The 24,464-nt window shown below is 47.2% G+C and overlaps 1 long non-coding RNA gene across 1 annotated transcript; it reads left to right on the top strand.

Moving 5' to 3' along the window:
• The first annotated feature begins 1,757 nt into the window (after positions 1-1,757).
• LOC123167219 (uncharacterized) lies at positions 1,758-2,746 on the top strand. Its single transcript, XR_006483863.1, has 2 exons — positions 1,758-2,124; positions 2,204-2,746. It is a non-coding gene; the product is annotated as an uncharacterized lncRNA (long non-coding RNA).
• Positions 2,747-24,464: the final 21,718 nt, after the last annotated feature.

Raw genomic sequence — 24,464 nt, 5'->3', positions numbered from 1 at the left:
ACACACTATCATCACCAACTGAGTGTTTTATAGGAGTAGAGATATATTGATTGAATAAAGAGAGACATTATATGTAGCGTGCCATTGTAATTCTAACTTACGTGCTTTGCAAATATTGGAAGTACTAGTGCCACATCATGTAACGCCTTTCTACACACACATTTCTTATACAAATGTGCTCCACCATGTACCCGCACGTTTGTATGTGGGAACGAGTGCGCACGTGCACCTCTTCTCTTTTGTACACCTAGTCCATGTGTCTGAGAGAGAGAGATGGTGTGTGCAAGAAGTCATGGGGATTCATAAATTTAGTTGTGTGGGGGTGGGAGGAGGGATATATAGAGGGAATACGTGTCAATGCAGGCATGCTACCTCTCGTCTACCCGCTCGTCGGGGGCTGCAGTCTCCCTAAGACTAGCCGCAATGGATAGTAACCTAGAGTAGTAACATGCCTATGTTACTAGTCTATGTTACTACCTTTATAGTGGGGAGTAACATATATGTGGTAACATGCAACACTTTATTTATTAGACTATAGACTCATCTTGCATTGATATGTGTGATGTTACTCATACCACTAGTAACTAGCTATGTTACCACATGCCTCTCTTTCTTCATTTATTACTTGCCATATCATCTATTTCATCTAGATATGTGTGATGTTAGTACCTATGTTACTCCCATTGTGGGTAGTCTAACGGTGCTAATGGACGGGGCTCCGAAATAAATATCCTTTACACAAGGACACTACAACAAATGGGCATACCATTGGAGGCCCTCTGACCTTCCACGGCGGAGTTTCGTGGCATCATCCCTAGAAACAAGGTGGCACCCATAGGCCAGATCACACTGGAGGCCGCTTTCGGACGGAGCGATAACTTTCAATGCAAGCTCATCGGCTTCGAGGTGGTCCCAGCCATCGCAGGGTACGACGTGGTACTCGAAAGAATGGCGTTGGCCAAATTCATGGTCATCCCAAACTACACTTACATGCAAATGGAGATGCCAGCCCCCCGCGACGTCATCATGGTCCATGGCAGCTACCTAGAAGCCATGTTTGTGGAACAGGCCAACCTGGAGGAGGTCGCAGAATGAACAAACGGACAGGTGGAGGCCCGACGCACACCCTCCGTCAGGAAATTCCCACGATGAGACTGGAATCGGAGGCCTCCAACAGAACTAGAGTACACCATGATTCTAGACCACCTAGAGTTTAGGCAGGACCCACCGTGATGGAGGCTGCAAACCTACTTGTAGGCCTTCACGTCATCACCAAACAGGAGGCTGGAGCAGCACGGAGGCCGCCAAGCCACCCACGCCACATCTACCTTAGTAATTAAAAATTCCTGTTATTTACTTTAAAGTATGAATTTTTAATTAAGTCAGGCTTCGTGGAATAATCATATTAGCTCGATCATGTATTAGACAACCAACAAAGTAATATGCTCCGCCAACACTTCTGTTTTATTACAATCCATATATTCGCTAAATGGAGTACATAAAGCATCTAGTACTGAACCTTCCGTGGAAATCTTTGTGGAATGGTATAAGAGATCTCCTTATTTCGTGACTCAGGGGCTGCATCGTATTTAGGACCTCCCCACAGCTCCAGATAAGGGTTGCATCCAATCCAAAACAATAAGGTGTGCATCAAAGGGAGTTTCTCACGCGTGCCACGTGGGACCGCTAGAGACAAAAAGAGATCACTGAGAGAAAAGAAAACGCGTCGTGAGTGGGGACAAAAGAGAGGGACAGAGAGCACTATTTTTCCTCCTCTCACATATCCTTGTTTCCACCCCGACTGGCAGCTAGGGTTCCCGCCGGCGCCGCCACAGGCGCCGCTACCATCCTTGCTCCGCTATCTATGGCCACCAGAGAAGGCGCCCTCCTGAGACCCGCTCTCGTTCAAACCTTCTCGTCTTGGCGTCAAGGCGTGCTATTCTGCCTGGCCGCCTTGGTGGTTGCAGATGAGGGGGAGGAAGGGATGGCATCAAGGTGTTGATGGTGGCCCTAGGTCGAGACGGAGAGATGCAGAGATGCGGGGTGGTGCGGATGGAGAGGCAGCTCCAGATCCGCGCGCAGCCGCCCACACTCTCCTTCCTTCGCTGCCTTCCCTGTGCTCAGGTTAGTGCCGCCACCACTGCTCCATGCCTCATTCCTATCCAATTCGCCTCATAATCTTCATGTGCGGTGGCTGGCGCAGCTCCGTCTTCTCCCCGCCCTCCATCCCCATGTGTTCAGCAGCGACCCTAGGAGGAGCTCGAGCCACATCGGTGAAGGTTCTCTGCTAGGTCTGGTGCTACTACTCCGTCTTCGATCCCAGCCATCTCGCACGTTCCTGAGATCATCGTCTTCCTGGCCGGGACCCCTGGTGAGAGCCTCTCTCCATGCCCCAACTTCCTAAGCACATACGTATCTCCTAATGGTGAATCTTTGACTGAATTTGTTACACACGACGTTTACTGAAACTATTGTGGTCTGAAGAACAGCTTACTGAAATTGTTCTAGTCTGAAAAACAGTTATCTGAATCTGTTGAAGTCTGAAAGTGTTAGTGTGAGCTGTCTGCAACTGTTGTAATCTTGTAGACAGAGTAGATCAGTTGATTCATCTCTTTTCAGCCTTAACAGAGAAGATGGTGATGATATCCGTTTGATTTAGCCCATTTTGCTTGTGTTTGAATAACCTCTGAACAAAATTCAGGTTCTAACAGTGGTAAATTAAATCTGTTACTGCACATGATTTGTATTCAGGTTTTCTACACGACCCGTCGTAATATTATGATACATTCTGTTAGAACCTGGCAATTGTCTGAAACTGCTGTAGTCCTATAGAAAGTAAAAGTAGTTGGATGGGAATAGTGTATTTATCAAAGCTAGTTGGACATCCCTGTTCTTGATTAAGATAATTCAGTTCGTCCATTCCATATGTTTGCCGCTTGTAGAAATTATGGAAGCTAAAAGGCCAAATCAAGTTCAGTCATCTCATTTTACCGCTAGTAGATTTCAGACTTTTACTATGTTGTGCACACACACAAATACAACGCGTTCGGCACAGTCGCGGCGGTGGCACTGTCGGCTACTTATTTGTACTCCTCACCAGAGTTTGAAGTGGCAGAAGTTGGCAGAGTGAGCTCGTTAGCATGGCATGAGAAGTGGTATTTGATAAAATAAAGCATGTCAGGTCAGGTCACTCCTTAGTACTTGTATGGTTTATTCATGTGTGATGCTCCTCTTTGGCCATTTGGCTGAGTGAGTAGAACTAGACGAAGTAAGGGCCGCGTGAACTGCACGGCCATTTGTGCTGAAAATTAAGTGGGCGCTGGTTCAACAAGCAAAGACCCAATGTGTTAGTCTATTTCAAAAAGAAGAGGCCCTGTTGGTTCAGTAAGCAAAACACCCAAGAGGTCCCTGTCTATTTGAGAAAAAGGAAAGTGCAACAAAAATGTCAAACATCGCGTGCATGGACTGGATTAATCTTCTGGCCTGCATTCCGTCATTTACCTCAAATTTTGACCAGGATGTATGACTTTGTTAAACAACAATGTCCAGATTGTGCAGTCTAGGTGCGCATTAGTTTTGTTTTCATCAGGCTTTACTTACTTCAATTTAGTTTCATTTTCGCATTACTTCTTTTCGACATGGATTGGAGTGGGAGCTATGATATTCTCTTTTGACGATATACGACTATTTGAAAGAGTATAAGCAAATAATTATATTTAGTACAAATGCGATAGGGGACATGTGTTTGAACTTCCTCTGGTTTTGAGAGAGTTTAGCCACTCCATATATTTCCTCTCTGGCAAGTCATTTTGCCTATGATATATTGTATCCCTTTTTTTCTAACCCAAAAGTTAGGATGTCAATTTCAAATTAATTAGAGCTCATTTCTTCGCATGGTTCACTGATCCATACTTAAAAAATGAACTTCCATTTAGTTCACAATGTGTTCTTGGCTTCTTGACAACTGGAAATAAGTGTCCTATGTTTCTGCATTTAATGCAGTTTCCCAATCGTAGATTTTACTGATGAAATAAATACGTCGAAAGGGGATTGGACATGTTACTGACTAAGAAGATAGTGAAGGAAATATGCCCTAGAGGCAATAATAAAGTTCTTATTTATTTCCTCATATCATGATAAATGTTTATTATTCATGCTAGAATTGTATTAACCGGAAACATAATACATGTGTGAATACATAGACAAACATAGTGTCACTTGTATGCCTCTACTTGACTAGCTCGTTGATCAAAGATGATTGAGTTTCCTAACCATAGACATGAGTTGTCATTTGATTAACGGGATCACATCATTAGGAGAATGATGTGATTGACTTGACCCATTCCGTTAGCTTAGCACTTGATCATTTAGTTTACTGCTATTGCTTTCTTCATGACTTATACATGTTCCTATGACTATGAGATTATGTAACTCTCGAATACCGTAGGAACACCTTGTGTGATACCAAATGTCACAACGTAACTGGGTGATTATAAAGGTGCTCTACAGGTGTCTCCAATGGTGTTCGTGGAGTTGGCATAGATCAAGAATAGGATTTGTGACTCCGATTGTCGGAGAGGTATCGCTGGGCCCTCTCGGTAATGCACATCACTATAAGCCTTGCAAGCAATGTGACTAATGAGTTAGTTGCGGGATGATGCATTACGGAACGAGTAAAGAGACTTGCCGGTAACGAGATTGAGCTAGGTATTGAGATACCCACGATCGAATCTGAGCAAATAACATACCGATGACAAAGGGAACAACGTATGTTGTTATGCGGTTTGACCGATAAAGATCTTCGTAGAATATGTAGGAACCAATATGATCATCCAGGTTTCGCTATTGGTTATTAACAGGAGACGTGTCTCGGTCATGTCTACATAGTTCTCGAACCCGTAGGGTCCGCATGCTTAAAGTTCTGTGACGATCGGTATTATGAGTTTATATGTTTTGATGTACCGAAGGTAGTTCGGAGTCCCGAATATGATCACGGACATGACGAGGAGTCTCGAAATGGTCAATACATAAATATTGATATATTGGAAGCCTACATTTGGACATCGGAAGAGTTCCGGGTGAAATCGGGATTTACCGGAGTGCCGGAGGGGTTACCGGAAACCCCCGGGGGTTAATGGGCCGTGTTGGGCCCTAGTGGAGAGAGAGGGGCTGGCCAGGGCAGGCCGCACGCCCCCTCCCCCTCTTGTCCGAATTGGACTAGGAAGGGGGGGGGGGCGCCCCCTTTCCTTTCCCCCTCCTAGTAGGAGTAGGAAAGAGGGGAGTCCTACTCCTACTAGGAGGAGGACTCCTCCTGGCGCGCCCTATAGGGCCGGCTGGCCTCCCCCTTGCTCCTTTATATACGGGGGCAGGGGGCACCCTAGAACACACAACTTGATCATTGATCTCTCCCAGCCGTGTGCGGTGCCCCCCACAATAATCCACCTCGGTCATATCGCAGCGGTGCTTAGGTGAAGCCCTGCGTCGGTAGCTTCATCAACATTGTCACCATGCCGTCGTGCTGACGATGTTGGGGAACGTAGTAATTTCAAAAAATTTCCTACGCACACGCAAGATCATGGTGATGCATAGCAACGAGAGGGGAGAGTGTTGTCCACGTACCCTCGTAGACCGAAAGCGGAAGCGTTAACACAACGCGGTTGATGTAGTCGTACGTCTTCACAATCCGACCGATCAAGTACCGAACGCACGGCACCTCCGAGTTCAGCACACGTTCAGCTCGATGACGTCCCTCGAACTCCGATCTAGCCGAGTGTTGAGGGAGAGTTTCGTCAGCACGACGGCGTGGTGAAGATGATGATGTTCTACCGACGCAGGGCTTCGCCTAAGCTCCGCTACGATATTATCGAGGTGTAATATGGTGGAGGGGGGCACCGCACACGGCTAAAAGATCGTTGATCAATTGTGTATTGAGCGGTGCCCCCTGCCCCCGTATATAAAGGAGCAAGGGGGAGGCCGCCGGCCAAGGAGGAGAGGCGCGCCTAGGAGGAGTCATACTCCTATCGGGAGTAGGACTCCCCCCGTTTTCCTTGTTGGACTAGGAGTGGAAGGGGGAAGAGGTGGAGGGAAGGAAGGAAGGGGGGGCCCCGCCCCCCTTTCCTTGTCCTATTCGGACTGGGGGGAAGGGGGGCGCGGCCCTGCCCTGGCCTCCTCTCCTCTCTTCCATCTAGGCCCACTAAGGCCCATTAAGTTACCGGGGGGTTCCGGTAACCTCCCGGTACTCCGGAAAAATCCCGATTTCACCCGGAACACTTCCGATGTCCAAACATAGGCTTCCAATATATCAATCTTTATGTCTCGACCATTTCGAGACTCCTCGTCATGTCCGTTATCACATCCGGGACTCCGAACAACCTTCGGTACCTCAAAACATATAAACTCATAATATAACTGTCATCGTAACTTTAAGCGTGCGGACCCTACGGGTTCGAGAACTATGTAGACATGACCGAGACACCTCTCCGGTCAATAACCAATAGCGGAACCTGGATGCTCATATTGGTTCCCACATATTCTATGAAGATCTTTATCGGTCAGACCGCATAACAACATACGTTGTTCCCTTTGTCATCGGTATGTTACTTGCCCGAGATTCGATCGTCGGTATCTCGATACCTAGTTCAATCTCGTTACCGGCAAGTCTCTTTACTCGTTCCGTAATACATCATCCGCAACTAACTCATTAGTCACAATGCTTGCAAGGCTTATAGTGATGTGCATTACCGAGTGGGCCCAGAGATACCTCTCCGACAATCGGAGTGACAAATCCTAATCTCGAAATACGCCAACCCAACAAGTACCTTTGGAGACACCTGTAGAGCACCTTTATAATCACCCAGTTACGTTGTGACGTTTGGTAGCACACAAAGTGTTCCTCCGGTAAACGGGAGTTGCATAATCTCATAGTCATAGGAACATGTATAAGTCATGAAGAAAGCAATAGCAACATACTAAACGATCGAGTGCTAAGCTAACGGAATGGGTCAAGTCAATCACGCCATTCTCCTAATGAAGTGATCCCGTTAATCAAATGACAACTCATGTATATGGCTAGGAAACATAACCATCTTTGATTAACGAGCTAGTCAAGTAGAGGCATACTAGTGACACTCTGTTTATCTATGTATTCACACATGTATTATGTTTCCGGTTAATACAATTCTAGCATGAATAATAAACATTTATCATGATATAAGGAAATAAATAATACTTTATTATTGCCTGTAGGGCATATTTCCTTCAGACGAAACTCTCCCTCGAGCTCTACTGGATCGTGAGTTCGCGGGACGTCATCGAGCTGAACCTATGCGGAACGCGGAGGTGCCGTACGTTCGGTACTGAGGATCGGTCGATCATGAAGACGTACGACTACATCAACCGCGTTGTCATAACGTTTCCGCTTAACGGTCTACGAGGGTACGTGGACGACACTCTCCCCTCTCGTTGCTATGCTTCACCATGATCTTGCGTGTGCGTAGGAACATTTTTGAAATTACTACGTTCCCTAACAGTAGCATCCGAGCCAGGTGTCGGTGTCAAAACCGGCGGATCTCGGGTAGGGGGTCCCGAACTTTGCGTCTAAGGCAGATGGTAACAGGAGGCGGGGGACACGATGTTTACCCAGGTTCGGGCCCTCTCGATGGAGGTAATACCCTACTTCCTACTTGATTGATCTTGATGATATGAGTATTACAAGAGTTGATCTACCACGAGATCGTAGAGGCTAAACCCTAGAAGCTAGCCTATGGTATGATTGTTGTTGTTCTACGGACTAAACCCTCCGGTTTATATAGACACCGGAGGGGGCTAGGGTTACACAGAGTCGGTTACAAGGGAGGAGATCTACATATCCGTATTGCCAAGCTTGCCTTCCACGCCAAGGAGAGTTCCATCCAGACACGGGACGAAGTCTTCAATCTTGTATCTTCATAATCCAACAGTCCGGCTAAAGTATATAGTTCGGCTGTCCGAGGACCCCCTAATCCAGGACTCCCTCAGTAGCCCCCGAACCAGGCTTCAATGGCGATGAGTCCGGCCCGCAGATTGTCTTTGGCATTGCAAGGCGGGTTCTTCTCCAAATTCTGAGTACCTGTTGAGTAGTGTCCGGCTTCCCATAAATGTTGCACTCCTTGGCTTCCGCGCCTAATAATGGCTATCTTCCACGTGTTGAGCGAATGCGAGAAGCCAGGGCATTTTTACATTTGCCACCCTAGCCATGCGAGTAAATCGTCTATTAAAGAGACGGGGATTCTCAGATCCAGATCACACCATCCTCCCACAGCGAGTATCCATCGGAGCGCGCCCGGAAAAAATCCATTCCAACATGGCCGGCCATCGCAACTCCTCCTCTCGCTCCCGTAGCCCTAAGCCTGGTAATTGGAAGAAGTGTTCCGTCCCCCACAGCCAATTAGTAGAGTTACAGACCCAGGGATTTCTCCCTCCAGTGTATATGGTCCCCGTTCGAGCCGGGCTCGCCACCTACAATAGCGGGGAGCAAGCGGAGAGCTTTCCCAACCCATCCATGGGGGAGCGGGTATGCCTTGTCCCTTACTTATTAAGAGGGCTTGGATTCCCAATTCATCCGTTCCTCCACGGGCTCCTGGAGTTCTATGGCCTCTAGCTGCATAATTTCACTCCCGCCTCCATATTACACATCGCTGGCTATGTCGCCCTTTTGCGAGCTATTTCTGGGCTGCGAAGCTCATTTCGAGCTATGGAAGAGGCTATTCTGCCTTGTACCCCGTACACAGGAGGGGCCAATATACCAAGTGGGCGGAGCCGAAATATGGCGCATCGCCGGAACCGGATACCTGTCCGGTAGTCCGAAGAAGACATCCGAGGACTGGCCTTCGGAGTGGTTTTATATGGAGGACGTCCCCCTTCCGGACCCTATTCGGATGGGCCTTCCTGAGTTCGACAATGCTCCCTTGAAGAAACGCCGCAACTGGCGCCCTCGGAGCCCTCAGGAGGAAGATAACGGGGAAGTCCTCTACCTGATGAGTCGGATACAGACGCTGGCCCAGTCAGGATTGACAGTTATTGAGGTTATGTCAATATGTATAATGCGTGGGGTACAACCACTTCAATATCGGGGGCAACCCATGTGTCACTTCAACGGAGAAGACGATGCCACCCGCTGCGGTCGTAAGGGACCGGACTCAGTCGCTGCTCTAGCAAAAATTCTGTCCGATTTGTACAAAGGAGAGGAAGAGGAGTTCATCCGTATAAAGCCACGGGATGGATTCTCCATGTACAACCCTCCAAGCTGGGTGAGCTGTCACTTTTTACTCCCAACCTTCCCGCATTCTTCGTCATAAGTATTTACCTTGCTGTTTCATAACAGGAACTGCGAAAAGCTGTAAGGGAGGTCCACAGCCCGCCTCCACAACCGGGCCCTCGACCCCGGACTTGAAGAGGATACGGACACATTTGTGGAGCTGATTGACAGGACGTTCTATCAATTGAGCTGCGATGATGCCATGGTGGCCATCATAGCCGATTATCCTGGGCTACTCCCTGCATCGCATGTAAGTAAAATCGGAGTCCCAACTTCCGAGAAGGATCCCCTTTTCTGCACTTCACCTACCGCACACATATGGTGTCTTACAGGGAAGGCCCTCGGGACGCCATGCCGAACCCGCAGTGACTCACCAACAAGGGGCACCGAAGCCGGGTAGGCTTAAAACGAAGGCGGTCAGGACTGAGACGCCGTCGCAGAGGTATGAAAGAGAACCCCGCTCTGTGGTGGTCGTCTTTTAAAACATAATAACGCCCATGCTTCCTAGTAGGAAAAATGCTCGCCGGACTATATCCGGAGAGGTTGCCGGTCACGCCTCCACCAGTCGGGCTCCAGAGCCGGACATAGAGGCGGACGCTAACATGAGGCGAACGCCGGATGTTCCTCCTACAGAGGATGCGAATAGGCTATCCGCTACAAATTCTGAAGTGGAGAGCGCCATGAATCACAGGCGTCGCCGGGCCGTACTCCGTGACGCTTGTTTCTCCCAAGAGGCGTTCGATGCCTTCAACTCAGGAGACGCGTACATCCGAGCTGCTCAAAATGGTCTTGCCAGAGCCACATACCAGTATGTAAAGGATATACGGGTAAGAAAATCTAATAATTATGTATATCAGTAGCCCCTGAGACTTGAAACAATTGGCACAACTGATTTAAGGATCATTGTTTGCATAGGTTCTTACGGAGAAGAATACCCGGTTGTCTCAAGAGCTGGAGGAGTGCAAAGCCCAGCTTCAGGCCGCAATTGCCGCAGTAAAGGAGTCCGAGAAGGCCCCGCCTGGTAACACTTATTTCTATTGCAAAGAATGAAAGGTACCAGGTAGTCTGCGGCATGCATGCAAATCTAACAATAGATTCTGAAGATGACTCCGGAGTGAATCCGGAGATCATGATAGGGGATGAGCCGCATGCTCAACGACAGCTAAAGGCTGGCGAGCGCGTGCTTACACGGGTTAGGCGGGAGAAAAACCATCTCCAAGACGCCAATATCCAGCTGGGCGTGGAACTGAAAGATGTTCGAGCCCAGCTTGCTGACTCCGTAAAGGAGAATAAGCGGCTTCGACGCAGCATTTTCATTAAGTGCTTGAACGAACTTTTTAAAGAGTTCGGTGAAGAAACCGGCTAACAGAGTTATGTCTGCAGGTATGCTGACGGGTCGTCCCGCGGAGGAGATGCCCGGGTCTGCGGGTGATCTTCTGCCAGAGCTCTCACAACTGCACAAACAAGTTCGGCAGGTGATGCAGGGCATTGCCCAAGCCTTGTGGCCATCCGCCTCCCCGCCAGGAGGCCTGGGGGAGCTTATAGAGAAGCTCAAGGGAGCGCGGCGGCGCTTCCGATTATGGAAGATATCAGCCTGCCGACAAGGTGCGATGGAAGCCTGGGCCATGGTGAAGACGCGATATACCAAGGCTGACCCGAACCACATGGCCGAGGTCGGACCTGTGGGGCCTGATGGGAAAGAGATCCCCGTTAGTTTGGTGTATGACCAAGTAGAATTAGCCGCAAAGTATTCCCAACAGGATTGTAGGCTAGACAGCCTGTTGGATGGTATAGAAGAAGAATTTAGTCAGTCTAAGTGACTGTGTACTTCAAGTGACATGTATTGTCCCTAGCCGGATTGTAAATCATTTGTCATGGCGGACCTTTTCGCTTCGACCTCTGGACCCGACAGCCCGGAGTGTATCTGAATACCCGCTCAGTTATAAAAAACCGTGGTACGCGTGGAAACTTGGCGTAGGAGTCATAAGTGCTTGAACAGACAAGTACCCAACTAGCTATGTTATATTACATGGATAGTAAGAAACATCTTCTATGGAGAATAGTTACGTTAAGGGTTCCTTTCCCTGGGTACGCATGCCCTAATGTGCATGTCCGAGCTGCGAAAAGAGACGCAGGATATAAACATCTGGGGGCATGTATTACAATAAATAAGGGTCATCTTTTGTTCACCGACTGAATATTCCCTTAAGAACACTAGCTTTCGGCTTCACCCAGTCTGAGGTGCACATCCGACTGACCCGGCAGTAACAATCGCAGAGGTGCTCCCCTTATGCCCTAGCCGAATTAACGGGAACGTAGGGCATAAACACAAGAGCCAGGCAACCTAGCTTGGCCAAAACTTAAGTCATATCGATGCATATAACGGCGAAAAAGGTACATGTGGAAGTATAACACATTTGTGGGGCATAGAGCCTGGAAAATAGTTATATTAAGCTTTTGTATAAGAAGCCCCCAGGTATAATGAGCGCGGCTAGCGCGTCAAGATTGTGTAGTCAAGACACATTCTAGCCTTTTAAGGCATTGAAGAAAAAGGGAAGAAAGAAAGAAATAAAAGACAGATAACGGATATATAAAAAATTGACGGAGGCAAGGAGACGAACATAGAGTCCGGCACTAGGCGTAGAACCTTCGGAGTCTGGCTGCGTTCCATGGGTTTGGCTCGAGTCGATTGTTCGATGCATCCCGTAGACGATACGCTCCACCGGTCAGAACTTGGTCGATAACGAAGGGACCTTGCCATTTGGGTTTGAGCTTGTTCTTTTTCTTCTCCGGTAGGCGTAGAACGAGTTCGCCAACGTTATAAGTTTTGGCCCGTACTTCTCTGCTTTGATACCTTCGAGCCTATTGCTGATAGAATGCGGAACGGGCTTTTGTCACGTCACGCTCCTCCTCCAGGGCGTCCAAACTGTCCTGCCGATCAAGCTCGGCTTCTTTCTCTTCGTACATGCGCACTCGAGGCGAGTCATGAATTATGTCGCAGGGCAGTACCGCCTCTGCGCCGTACACCATAAAGAACGGTGTGTATCCGGTAGTGCGATTCGGCGTGGTCCGCAGCCCCCATAGTACGGAGTCGAGCTCCTCTACCCAGTGCGTATTGGATTCCTTCAAGGATCGCACTAATCTGGGTTTAATGCCGCTCATGATAAGACAATTTGCTCGCTCGACTTGATTGTTAGTTTGCGGGTGATAGACAGAAGCATAATCGAGCTTAATGCCCATGTTGCTGCACCAAAGTTTTACCTCGTCGGCTGTAAAGTTCGAGCCGTTATCGGTGATGATGCTGTGGGGGACGCCATAACGGTGTACAACCCCAGATATGAAGTCTATCACCGGTCCAGATTCAGCCGTTTTAACTGGTTTGGCTTCTATCCATTTGGTGAATTTATCCACCATGCCCAATAAGTATTTTTTTCTTATGGCTTACCCCTTGAGGGGTCCGACCATATCAAGCCCCCAGACCGCAAAGGGCCAAGTAATGGGGATTGTTTGGAGAGCGGTAGGCAGCATATGGCTTTGGTTTGCAAAAAGCTGGCAATCGACGCAACGTTGAACGAGGTCCTGTGCGTCTGCTCGGGCCGTCGGCCAGTAGAAACCTGTACGGAAGGCCTTGCTTACAAGTGCCCGAGCTGCGGCGTGGTGGCCGCCAAGTCCAGCATGAATTTCTGCCAAAAGTTGCCGTCCTTCCTCTTCGGAGATGCACCTTTGAAGGACTCCGGTAGCGCTTTTCTTATAAAGCTCTCCCTCGTGGACCTTGTAGGCTTTAGACTGCCGCACAATGCAACGTGCCTCATTTGGGTCCTCAGGTAGTTCCTGCCTAGTTAGGTAGGCCAGGAAGGGTTCTGTCCACGGGGCGATGACAGCCATAATCACGTGGGCGGAGGGTGTTGTTTTGGTGGCAGAGCCTCTGATTACGTCAGAGTGTTCGGTATTTGATGTTGTGGCCAAGTCCGGACTATTGTTGCCAGTCTCTCCTTCCCATACCACGGATGGCTTAAACAACCTTTCCAAGAAGATATTGGGTGGGACAGGGTCGCGCTTAGCGCCGATGCGGGCGAGGATGTCCGCAGCTTGATTGTTTTCTCGGACCACATGGTGGAATTCGAGCCCCTCGAACCGGGCTGACATTTTGAGGACGGCGTTGCGGTAAGCCGCTATTTTTGGGTCCTTGGCGTCAAAGTCTCCATTTATTTGAGATATTGTGAGGTTCGAATCCCCACGCACCTCTAGGCGTTGAATGCCCATGGAGACTGCTATCCGGAGACCATGCAACATGGCCTCTGAAGGAAATATGCCCTAGAGGCAATAATAAAGTATTATATATTTCCTTATATCATGATAAATGTTTATTATTCATGCTAGAATTGTATTAACCGGAAACATAATACATGTGTGAATACATAGCCAAACAGAGTGTCACTAGTATGCCTCTACTTGACTAGCTCGTTAATCAAAGATGGTTATGTTTCCTAGCCATAGACATGAGTTGTCATTTGATTAACGGGATCACCTCATTAGGAGAATGACGTGATTGACTTGACCCATTCTGTTAGCTTAGCACCCGATCGTTTAGTATGTTGCTATTGCTTTCTTCATGACTTATACATGTTCCTATGACTATGAGATTATGCAACTCCCGTTTACCGGAGGAGCACTTTGTGTGCTACCAAACATCACAACGTAAAAGGGTGATTATAAAGGTGCTCTACAGGTGTCTCCAAAGGTACTTGTTGGGTTGGCGTATTTTGAGATTAGGATTTGTCACTCCGATTGTCGGAGAGGTATCTCTGGGCCCACTCGGTAATGCACATCACTATAAGCCTTGCAAGCATTGTGACTAATGAGTTAGTTGCGGGATGATGTATTATGGAACGAGTAAAGAGACTTGCCAGTAGCGAGATTGAACTAGGTATCGAGATACCGACGATCGAATCTCGGGCAAGTAACATACCGATGACAAAGGGAACAACGTATGTTATTATGCGGTCTGACCGATAAAGATCTTCGTAGAATATGTGGGAGCCAATATGGGCATCCAGGTCCCGCTATTGGTTATTGACCGGAGAGGTGTCTCGGTCATGTCTACATAGTTCTCGAACCCGAAGGGTCCGCACGCTTAAAGTTATGATGACAGTTATATTATGAGTTTATATGTTTTGATGTATCGAAGGTTGTTCAGAGTCCCGGATGTGATCACGGACATGACGAGGAGTCTCGAAATGGTCGAGACATAAAGATTGATATATTGGACGACTATATTCGGACAACGGAAGTGTTCCGGAGAAGTTTCGGATTAAACCGGAGTGCTGGAGGGTTACCGGAACCCCCCGGGGAAGTATTGGGCCTTAGTGGGCCTTGAGGGGAGAGAGAGGGCAGCAGCCAGGAGGTGGCATGCCCCCTCCCAGGAGGAGTCCTAGTTGGACTAGAAGAGGGGGGCGCAGCCCCCTTTCCCTCTCCCTCTCCCTCCCTTTCCTTCCCCCCTCTTTTCCTAGTAGGACTAGGAAAGGGGAGTCCTACTCCTACTAGGAGGAGGACTCCCCCCCTCTCCTTGGCGCGCCTAGGGCAGCCGGCCTCCCCCTTGCTCCTTTATATACGGGGGCAGGGGGCACCTCTATACACACTTGATATACGATATTTTAGCCGTGTGCGGTGCCCCCCTCCACCATATTACACATCGATAATACCGTTGCGGAGCTTAGGCGAAGCCCTGCGTCGGTGGAATATTATCATCGTCACCACGCCGTCGTGCTGAAGAAACTCTCCCTCAACACTCGGCTGGATCGGAGTTCGAGGGACGTCATCGAGCTGAACGTGTGTAGAACTCGGAGGTGCCGTGCGTTCAGTACTTGATCGGTCGGATCGTGAAGACGTACGACTACATCAACCGCGTTGTGATAACGCTTCCGCTGTCGGTCTACGAGGGTATGTGGACAACACTCTCCCCTCTCGTTGCTATGCATCACCATGATCTTGCGTGTGCGTAGGAATTTTTTTTAAATTACTACGTTCCCCAACAGTGGCATCCGAGCCTGGTTTTATGCGTTGATGCTATGCACGAGTAGAACACAAGTGAGTTGTGGGCGATATAAGTCATACTGCTTACCAGCATGTCATACTTTGGTTCAACGGTATTGTGAGATGAAGTGGCCCGGACCGACATTACGCGTACGCTTACGCGAGACTGGTTTGACCGTTGCGAGCACTCGTTGCTTAAAGGTGACCGGCGGGTGTCTGTCTCTCTCACTTTAGTTGAACCGAGTGTGGCTACGCCTGGTCCTTGCGAAGGTTAAAACAACACCAACTTGACAAACTATCGTTGTGGTTTTGATACGTAGGTAAGCACGGTTCTTGCTTAGCCCGTAGCAGCCACGTAAAACTTGCAACAACAAAGTAGAGGACGTCTAACTTGTTTTTGCAGGGCATGTTGTGATGTGATATGGTCAAGACATGATGTGATATATTTTGTTGTATGAGATGATCATGTTTTGTAACCGAGTTATCGGCAACTGGCAGGAGCCATATGGTTGTCGCTTTATTGTATGAGATGCAATCACCATGTAATAGTTTTACTGTATCACTAAGCGGTAGCGATAGTCGTAAAAGCAATTATTTGGCGAGACGACAACCATACTACGATGGAGATCAAGGTGTCGCGCCGGTGACGATGGTGATCATGACGGTGCTTCGGAGATGGAGATCACAAGCACTTCGGAGATGGAGATCACAAGCACAAGATGATGATGGCCATATCATATGACTTATATTGATTGCATGTGATGTTAATCCTTTATGCATCTTATCTTGCTTTGATTGACGGTAGCATTATAAGATGATCTCTCACTAAAATTTCAAGATAAAAGTGTTCTCCCTGAGTATGCACCGTTGCGAAAGTTCTTCGTGCTGAGACACCACGTGTTAATCGGGTGTGATAGGCTCTACGTTCAAATACAACGGGTGCAAAACAGTTGCAGACGCGGAATACTCAGGTTAAACTTGACGAGCCTAGCATATACAGATATGGCCTCGGAACACAGAGACCGAAAGGTCGAGCGTGAATCATATAGTAGATATGATCAACATAGTGATGTTCACCATTGAAACTACTCCATCTCACGTGTTAATCGGACATGGTTTAGTTGCTTTGGATCACGTAACCACTTAGATGATTAGAGGGATGTCTATCTAAGTGGGAGTTCTTAAGTAATATGATTATTTGAACTAAAATTTATCATGAACTTAGTACCTGGTAGTATCTTGCTTGTCTATGTTAATTGTAGATAAATGGCCAATGCTGTTGTTCCGTTGAATTTTAATGCGTTCCTTGAGAAAGCTAAGTTGAAAGATGATGGTAGCAATTACACGGACTGGGTCCGTAACTTGAGGATTATCCTCATTGCTGCACAGAAGAATTACGTCCTAGAAGCACCGCTAGGTGCCAGGCCTCCTGCAAGAGCGACGCCAGAAGTTATGAACGTCTGGCAGAGCAAAGCTGATGACTACTCAATAGTTCAGTGTGCCATGCTTTACGGCTTAGAACCGGGTCTTCAACGACGTTTTGAACGTCATGGAGCATATGAGATGTTCCAGGAGTTGAAGTTAATATTTCAAGCAAATGCCCGGATTGAGAGATATGAAGTCTCCAATGTGTTCTATAGCTGCAAGATGGAAGAGAATAGTTCTGTCAGTGAGCATATACTCAGAATGTCTGGGTATAATAATCACTTGATTCAACTGGGAGTTCAACTTCCGGATGATTGCGTCATTGACAGAATTCTTCAATCACTGCCACCAAGCTACAAGAGCTTCATGATGAACTATAACATGCAAGGGATGGATAAGACAATTCCCGAGCTCTTCGCAATGCTAAAGGCAGCAGAGGTAGAAATCAAAAAGGAGCATCAAGTGTTGATGGTCAGTAAAACCACTAGTTTCAGGAAAAAGGGCAAAGGGAAGAAGAAAGGGAACTTCAAAAAGAACAGCAAGCAAGTTGCTGTTCAGGAGAAGAAATCCAAGTCTGGACCTAAGCCTGAAACTGAGTGCTTCTACTGTAAGCAGACTGGTCACTGGAAGCGGAACTGCCCCAAGTATTTGGCGAATAAGAAGGATGGCAAGGTTAACAAAGGTATATGTGATATACATGTTATTGATGTGTACCTTACTAATACTCGCAGTAGCACCTGGGTATTTGATACTGGTTCTGTTGCTAATATTTGCAACTCGAAACAGGGCTACGGATTAAGCGAAGATTGGCTAAGGACGAGGTGACGATGCGCGTGGGAAATGGTTCCAAAGTCGATGTGATCGCCTTCGGCACGCTACCTCTACATCTACCTTCGGGATTAGTTTTAGACCTAAATAATTGTTATTTGGTGCCAGCATTGAGCATGAACATTATATCTGGATCTTTTTTAATATGAGACAGTTATTCATTTAAATCAGAGAATAATGGTTGTTCTATTTATATGAATAACATATCTTTTATGGTCATGCACCCTTGAAGAGTGGTCTATTTTTAATGAATCTCGATAGTAGTGATACACATATTCATAATGTCGAAGCCAAAAGATGTAGAGTTAATAATGACAGCGCAACTTATTTGTGGCACTGCCGTTTGGGTCATATCGGTGTAAAGCGCATGAAGAAACTCCATACTGATGGAATTTTGGAATCACTTGATTTTGAATCACTTGGTACTTGCGAACCGTGCCTCGTGGGCAAGATGACCAAAACACCGTTATCCGGAACTACGGAGAGAGCAACAGATTTGTTGGAAATCATATATACAGATGTATGTGGTCCGATGAATATTGAGGCTCGTGGAGGATATCGTTATTTTCTCACCTTCACAGATAATTTGAGCAGATATGGGTATATCTACTTAATGAAACATAAGTCTGAAACATTTGAAAAGTTCAAAGAATTTCAGAGCGAAGTTGAAAATCATCGCAACAAGAAAATAAAATTCCTACGATCTGATCGTGGAGGAGAATATTTGAGTTACTAGTTTGGTCTACATTTGAAACAATGCGGAATAGTTTCGCAACTCACGCCACCCGGAACACCACAGCGTAATGGTGTGTCCGAACGTCGTAATCGTACTTTATTAGATATGGTGCGATCTATGATGTCTCTTACCGATTTACCGCTATCATTTTGGGGTTATGCTTTAGAGACGGCTGCATTCACTCTAAATAGGACACCATCGAAATCCGTTGAGACGACGCCTTATGAACTATGGTTTGGCAAGAAACCAAAGTTGTCGTATCTTAAAGTTTGGGGTTGCGATGCTTATGTGAAGAAACTTCAACCTGATAAGCTCGAACCTAAATCGGAGAAATGTGTCTTCATAGGATACCCAAAAGAGACTGCTGGGTATACCTTCTATCACAGATCCGAAGGCAAGATATTCGTTGCTAGGAATGGATCCTTTCTAGAGAAGGAGTTTCTCTCGAAAGATGTGAGTGGGAGGAAAGTAGAACTTGATGAGGTAACTATACCTGCTCCCTTAATGGAAAGTAGATCATCGCAGAAATCAGTTTCTGCGACACCTACACCAAGTAGTGAGGAAGTTAATGATAATGATCATGAAACTTCAGATCAAGTTATTACTGAACCTCGTAGGTCAACTAGATCAAGATCCGCACCAGAGTGGTATGGTAATCCTGTTCTAGAGGTCATATTACTAGACCATGACGAACCTAGGAACTATGAAGAAGCGATGGTGAGCCCAGATTCCGCAAAATGGCTTGAAGCCATGAAATCCGAGATGGGATCCATGTATGAGAACAAAGTATGGACTTTGGTTGACTTGCCCGATGGTCGGCAAGCCATTGAAAACAAATGGATCTTCAAGAAGAAGACTGACGCTCATGGTAATGTTACTGTCTATAAAGCTCAACTTGTTGCAAAAGGTTTGCGACAAGTTCAAGGGATTGACTACGATGAGACATTCTCACCCGTAGCGATGCTTAAGTCTGTCCGAATCATGTTAGCAATTGCCGCATTTTATGATTATGAAATTTGGCAAATGGATGTCAAAACTGCATTCCTGAATGGATTTCTGGAAGAAGAGTTGTATATGATGCAACCGGAAGGTTTTGTCGATCCAAAGGGAGCTAACAAAGTGTGCAAGCTCCAGCAATCCATTTATGGACTGGTGCAAGCCTCTCGGAGTTGGAATAAACGCTTTGATACTGTGATCAAAGCATTTGGTTTTATAAAGACTTTTGGAGAAGCCTGTATTTACAAGAAAGTGAGTGGCAGCTCGATAGCATTTCTGATATTATATGTGGATGACATATTACTGATTGGAAATGATATAGAATTTCTGGATAGCATAAAGGGATACTTGAATAAAAGTTTTTCAATGAAAGACCTCGGTGAAGCTGCATATATATTAGGCATTAAGATCTATAGAGATAGATCAAGACGCTTAATTGGACTTTCACAAAGCACATACCTTGACAAAGTTTTGAAGAAGTTCAAAATGGATCAAGCAAAGAAAGGGTTCTTGCCTGTACTACAAGGTGTGAGATTGAGTAAGACTCAATGCCCGACCACTACAGAAGATAGAGAGAAGATGAAAGATGTTCCCTATGCTTCAGCCATAGGCTCTATCATGTATGCAATGCTGTGTACCAGACTTGATGTGTCCCTTGCTATAAGTTTAGCAGGGAGGTACCAAAGTAATCCAGGAGTGGATCACTGGACAACGGTCAAGAACATCCTGAAATACCTGAAAACGACTAAGGATATGTTTCTCGTTTATGGAGGTGACAAAGAGCTCATCGTAAGTGGTTACGTTGATGCAAGCTTTGACACTGATCCGGACGATTCGAAATCGCAAACCGGATACGTATTTACATTGAACGGTGGAGCTGTCAGTTGGTGCAGTTCTAAGCAAAGTGTCGTGGCGGGATCTACGTGTGAAGCGGAATACATAGCTGCTTCGGAAGCAGCAAATGAAGGAGTCTGGATGAAGGAGTTCATATCCGATCTAGGTGTCATACCTAGTACATCGGGACCAATGAAAATCTTTTGTGACAATACTGGTGCAATTGCCTTAGCAAAGGAATTCAGATTTCACAAGAGAACCAAGCACATCAGAAGACGCTGCAATTCCTTCCGGGATTTAGTCCAGGTGGGAGACATAGAAATTTGCAAGATACATACGAATCTGAATGTTGCAGACCCGTGGACTAAGCCTCTTCCACGAGCAAAACATGATCAGCACCAAGACTCCATGGGTGAAAGAATCATTACTATGTAATCTAGATTATTGACTCTAGTGCAAGTGGGAGACTGAAGGAAATATGCCCTAGAGGCAATAATAAAGTATTATATATTTCCTTATATCATGATAAATGTTTATTATTCATGCTAGAATTGTATTAACCGGAAACATAATACATGTGTGAATACATAGACAAACAGAGTGTCACTAGTATGCCTCTACTTGACTAGCTCGTTAATCAAAGATGGTTATGTTTCCTAGCCATAGACATGAGTTGTCATTTGATTAACGGGATCACCTCATTAGGAGAATGACGTGATTGACTTGACCCATTCCGTTAGCTTAGCACCTGATCGTTTAGTATGTTGCTATTGCTTTCTTGATGACTTATACATGTTCCTATGACTATGAGATTATGCAACTCCCGTTTACCGGAGGAGCACTTTGTGTGCTACCAAACGTCACAACGTAAAAGGGTGATTATAAAGGTGCTCTACAGGTGTCTCCAAAGGTACTTGTTGGGTTGGCGTATTTCGAGATTAGGATTTATCACTCCGATTGTCGGAGAGGTATCTCTGGGTCCACTCGGTAATGCACATCACTATAAGCCTTGCAAGCATTGTGACTAATGAGTTAGTTGTGGGATGATGTATTACGGAACGAGTAAAGAGACTTGCCAGTAACGAGGTTGAACTAGGTATCGAGATACCGACGATCGAATCTCGGGCAAGTAACATACCGATGACAAAGGGAACAACGTATGTTGTTATGCGGTCTGACCGATAAAGATCTTCGTAGAATATGTGGGAGCCAATATGGGCATCCAGGTCCCGCTATTAGTTATTGATCGGAGAGGTGTCTCGGTCATGTCTACATAGTTCTCGAACCCGAAGGGTCCGCACGCTTAAAGTTACGATGACAGTTATATTGTGAGTTTATATGTTTTGATGTACCGAAGGTTGTTCGGAGTCCCGGATGTGATCACGGACATGACGAGGAGTCTCGAAATGGTCGAGACATAAAGATTGATATATTGGACGACTATATTCGGACACCCGAAGTGTTCCGGAGAAGTTTCGGATTAAACCGGAGTGCCGGAGGGTTACCGGAACCCCCCGGGGAAGTATTGGGCCTTAGTGGGCCTTGAGGGGAGAGAGAGGGCAGCAGCCAGGAGGTGGCGCGCCCCCTCCCAGGAGGAGTCCTAGTTGGACTAGAAGAGGGGGGCGCAGCCCCCTTTCCCTCTCCCTCTCCCTCTCTTTCCTTCCCTCCTCTTTTCCTAGTTGGACTAGGAAAGGGGAGTCCTACTCCTACTAGGAGGAGGACTCCCCGCTCTCCTTGGCGCGCCTAGGGCAGCCGGCCTCCCCCTTGCTCCTTTATATACGGGGGCAGGGGGGCACCTCTATACACACTTGATATACGATATTTTAGCCGTGTGCGGTGCCCCCCTCCACCATATTACACCTCGATAATACCGTTGCGGAGCTTAGGCGAAGCCCTGCGTCGGTGGAACATCATCATCGTCACCACGCCGTCGTGGTGACAAAACTCTCCCTCAACACTCGGCTGGATCGGAGTTCGAGGGACGTCATCGAGCTGAACGTGTGTAGAACTCGGAGGTGCCGTGCGTTCGGTACTTGATCGGTCGGATCGTGAAGACGTACGACTACATCAACCGCGTTGTGATAACGCTTCCGCTGTTGGTCTACGAGGGTACGTGGACAACACTCTCCCCTCTCGTTGCTATGCATCACCATGATCTTGCGTGTGCGTAGGAATTTTTTTGAAATTACTACGTTCCCCAACAGCCTCATATTCTGCTGCATTGTTGGAGTCTGTGTATAATATTTGGAGTACGTATTGGACTGTATCTCCGGTGGGGGATGTCAGGACGACGCCTGCCCCCAGACCAGCCAACATCTTTGAACCGTCAAAGTGCATGATCCAATTGGAGTATGCGCCATACTCTTTAGGGAGTTCGGCTTCCGTCCATTCGGCGACGTAATCGGCCAGTACTTGCGACTTAATGGCTCGCCGTGGTTTATATGTTATGTCGAACGGGAGGAGCTCGATAGCCCATTTAGCAATCCGGCCCGTGGCATCGCGGTTATTTATTATGTCGTTGAGCGGTACTTCCGAGGCCACCGTAATTGAACACTCTTGAAAGTAGTGTCGTAATTTCTGGGATGCCATGAATACCGCGTATGCTATCTTTTGATAATGTGGGTACCCTGATTTGCATGGAGTGAGGACAGTGGATACATAGTATACCGGCTTTTGAAGTGTGAATTTATGTCCGTCCGTCTCTCGTTCGACGACGAGCACTACGCTTACAACTTGGTGAGTTGCCGCTATATATAACAGCATTGGTTCGCCGACATTTGGCGCGACCAAGATTGGGTTGGTGGCCAGGATGGCTTTTATTTCTTCCAATCCGGCCGTGGCCGCATCCGTCCACTCGAAGTGTTCGGTGCGCCGAAGAAGGCGATAAAGGGGTAGTGCCTTTTCTCCTAATCGGGAGATAAAGCGGCTTAAGGCTGCCACGCATCCAGTTAATTTCTGGATTTGCTTGAGGTCTGTTGGGATAGCCAACTATGACAGAGCTCGGATTTTAGCCAGATTTGCTTTAATTCCTCTACTGGAGACGATGAAGCCCAGGAGCTTTCCGGCGGGCATGCCGAAAACGCATTTTCTGGATTGAGCTTGATGTCGTATGCTTGGAGATTGTCGAACGTGAGCCTCAAGTCGTCTATTAAGGATTCGACATGTCTGGTTTTAATGACCACATCGTCTATGTATGCCTCCACTGTTTTGCCGATCTGTGTTTCCAGGCATGTCTGAATCATGTGTTGATAGGTTGCACCGGTGTTTTTAAGCCCGAAAGGCATGGTGTTAAAACAGAAGGGGCCATATGGGGTGATAAATGCCGTTGCGGCTTGATCGGACTCCGCCATCTTGATTTGATGGTATCCGGAGTATGCGTCGAGGAAACACAATGAGTCGTGTCCTGCAGTAGCGTCGATAATTTAATCGATGCGGGGGAGGGGGAAGGGATCCTTGGGGCAAGCCTTGTTATGGTCCTTGAAATCGACACATAGGCGCCAGGATTTATCCTTCTTTGGTACCATCACCAGGTTTGCTAGCCAGTCCGGATGTTTTATTTCTCTAATGAATCCGGCCTCAAGTAACTTGGCTAGCTCCTCTCCCATGGCTTGTCGCTTAGGTTCAGAGAAACGCCGAAGAGTCTGCTTGACCGGCTTGAACCCCTTTAGAATGTTAAGGCTATGCTCGGCCAGCCTGCGTGGGATTCCTGGCATGTCTGAAGGATGCCAGGCGAATATGTCCCAATTCTCGCGCAAGAACTCCCGTAGTGCGGCGTCTACTGTGGGGTTTAACTGTGCCCCGATGGATGCTGTTTTTGTAGGGTCCGTTGGGTGGACTTGGAATTTGACTATTTCATCCGCTGGTTTAAAAGAGGTGGACTTGGATCTTTTGTCAAGTATCACGTCGTCCCTGTCCACTGTGGAGCGCAACGCAGTTAATTCCTCGGCCGCGAGGGCTTTGGATAACGCCTTAAGGGCTAGTGCGGCTGTTTTATTTTCGGCGCGGAGTGCTATGTCCGGATCACTAGTTAGAGTGATGATTCCGTTGGGCCCGGGCATTTTGAGCTTCATGTACCCATAATGGGGTGTAGCTTGGAAGATCGTGAATGCCTCCCGCCCTAGAAGGGCGTGGTATCCGCTATTGAACGGGGCCACATGGAATGTGATTTCTTCGGACCTATAATTCTCCGGCGTGCCGAATACCACATCTAGTGTGATTTTCCCAGCACATCGTGCCTCCCGACTAGGGATGATTCCTCTGAAGGTCGTGCTGCTTTGCTCAATGCGGCTTCTGTCTATTTCCATTTTTCGAAGAGTT

Source organism: Triticum aestivum, chromosome 7D (assembly GCF_018294505.1).
Source record: "Triticum aestivum cultivar Chinese Spring chromosome 7D, IWGSC CS RefSeq v2.1, whole genome shotgun sequence".
In the NCBI taxonomy this organism is placed as follows: domain Eukaryota; kingdom Viridiplantae; phylum Streptophyta; class Magnoliopsida; order Poales; family Poaceae; genus Triticum; species Triticum aestivum.
Note: the sequence above shows the minus strand (reverse complement) of the source record. Positions and strands in the feature narration are given on the sequence as shown.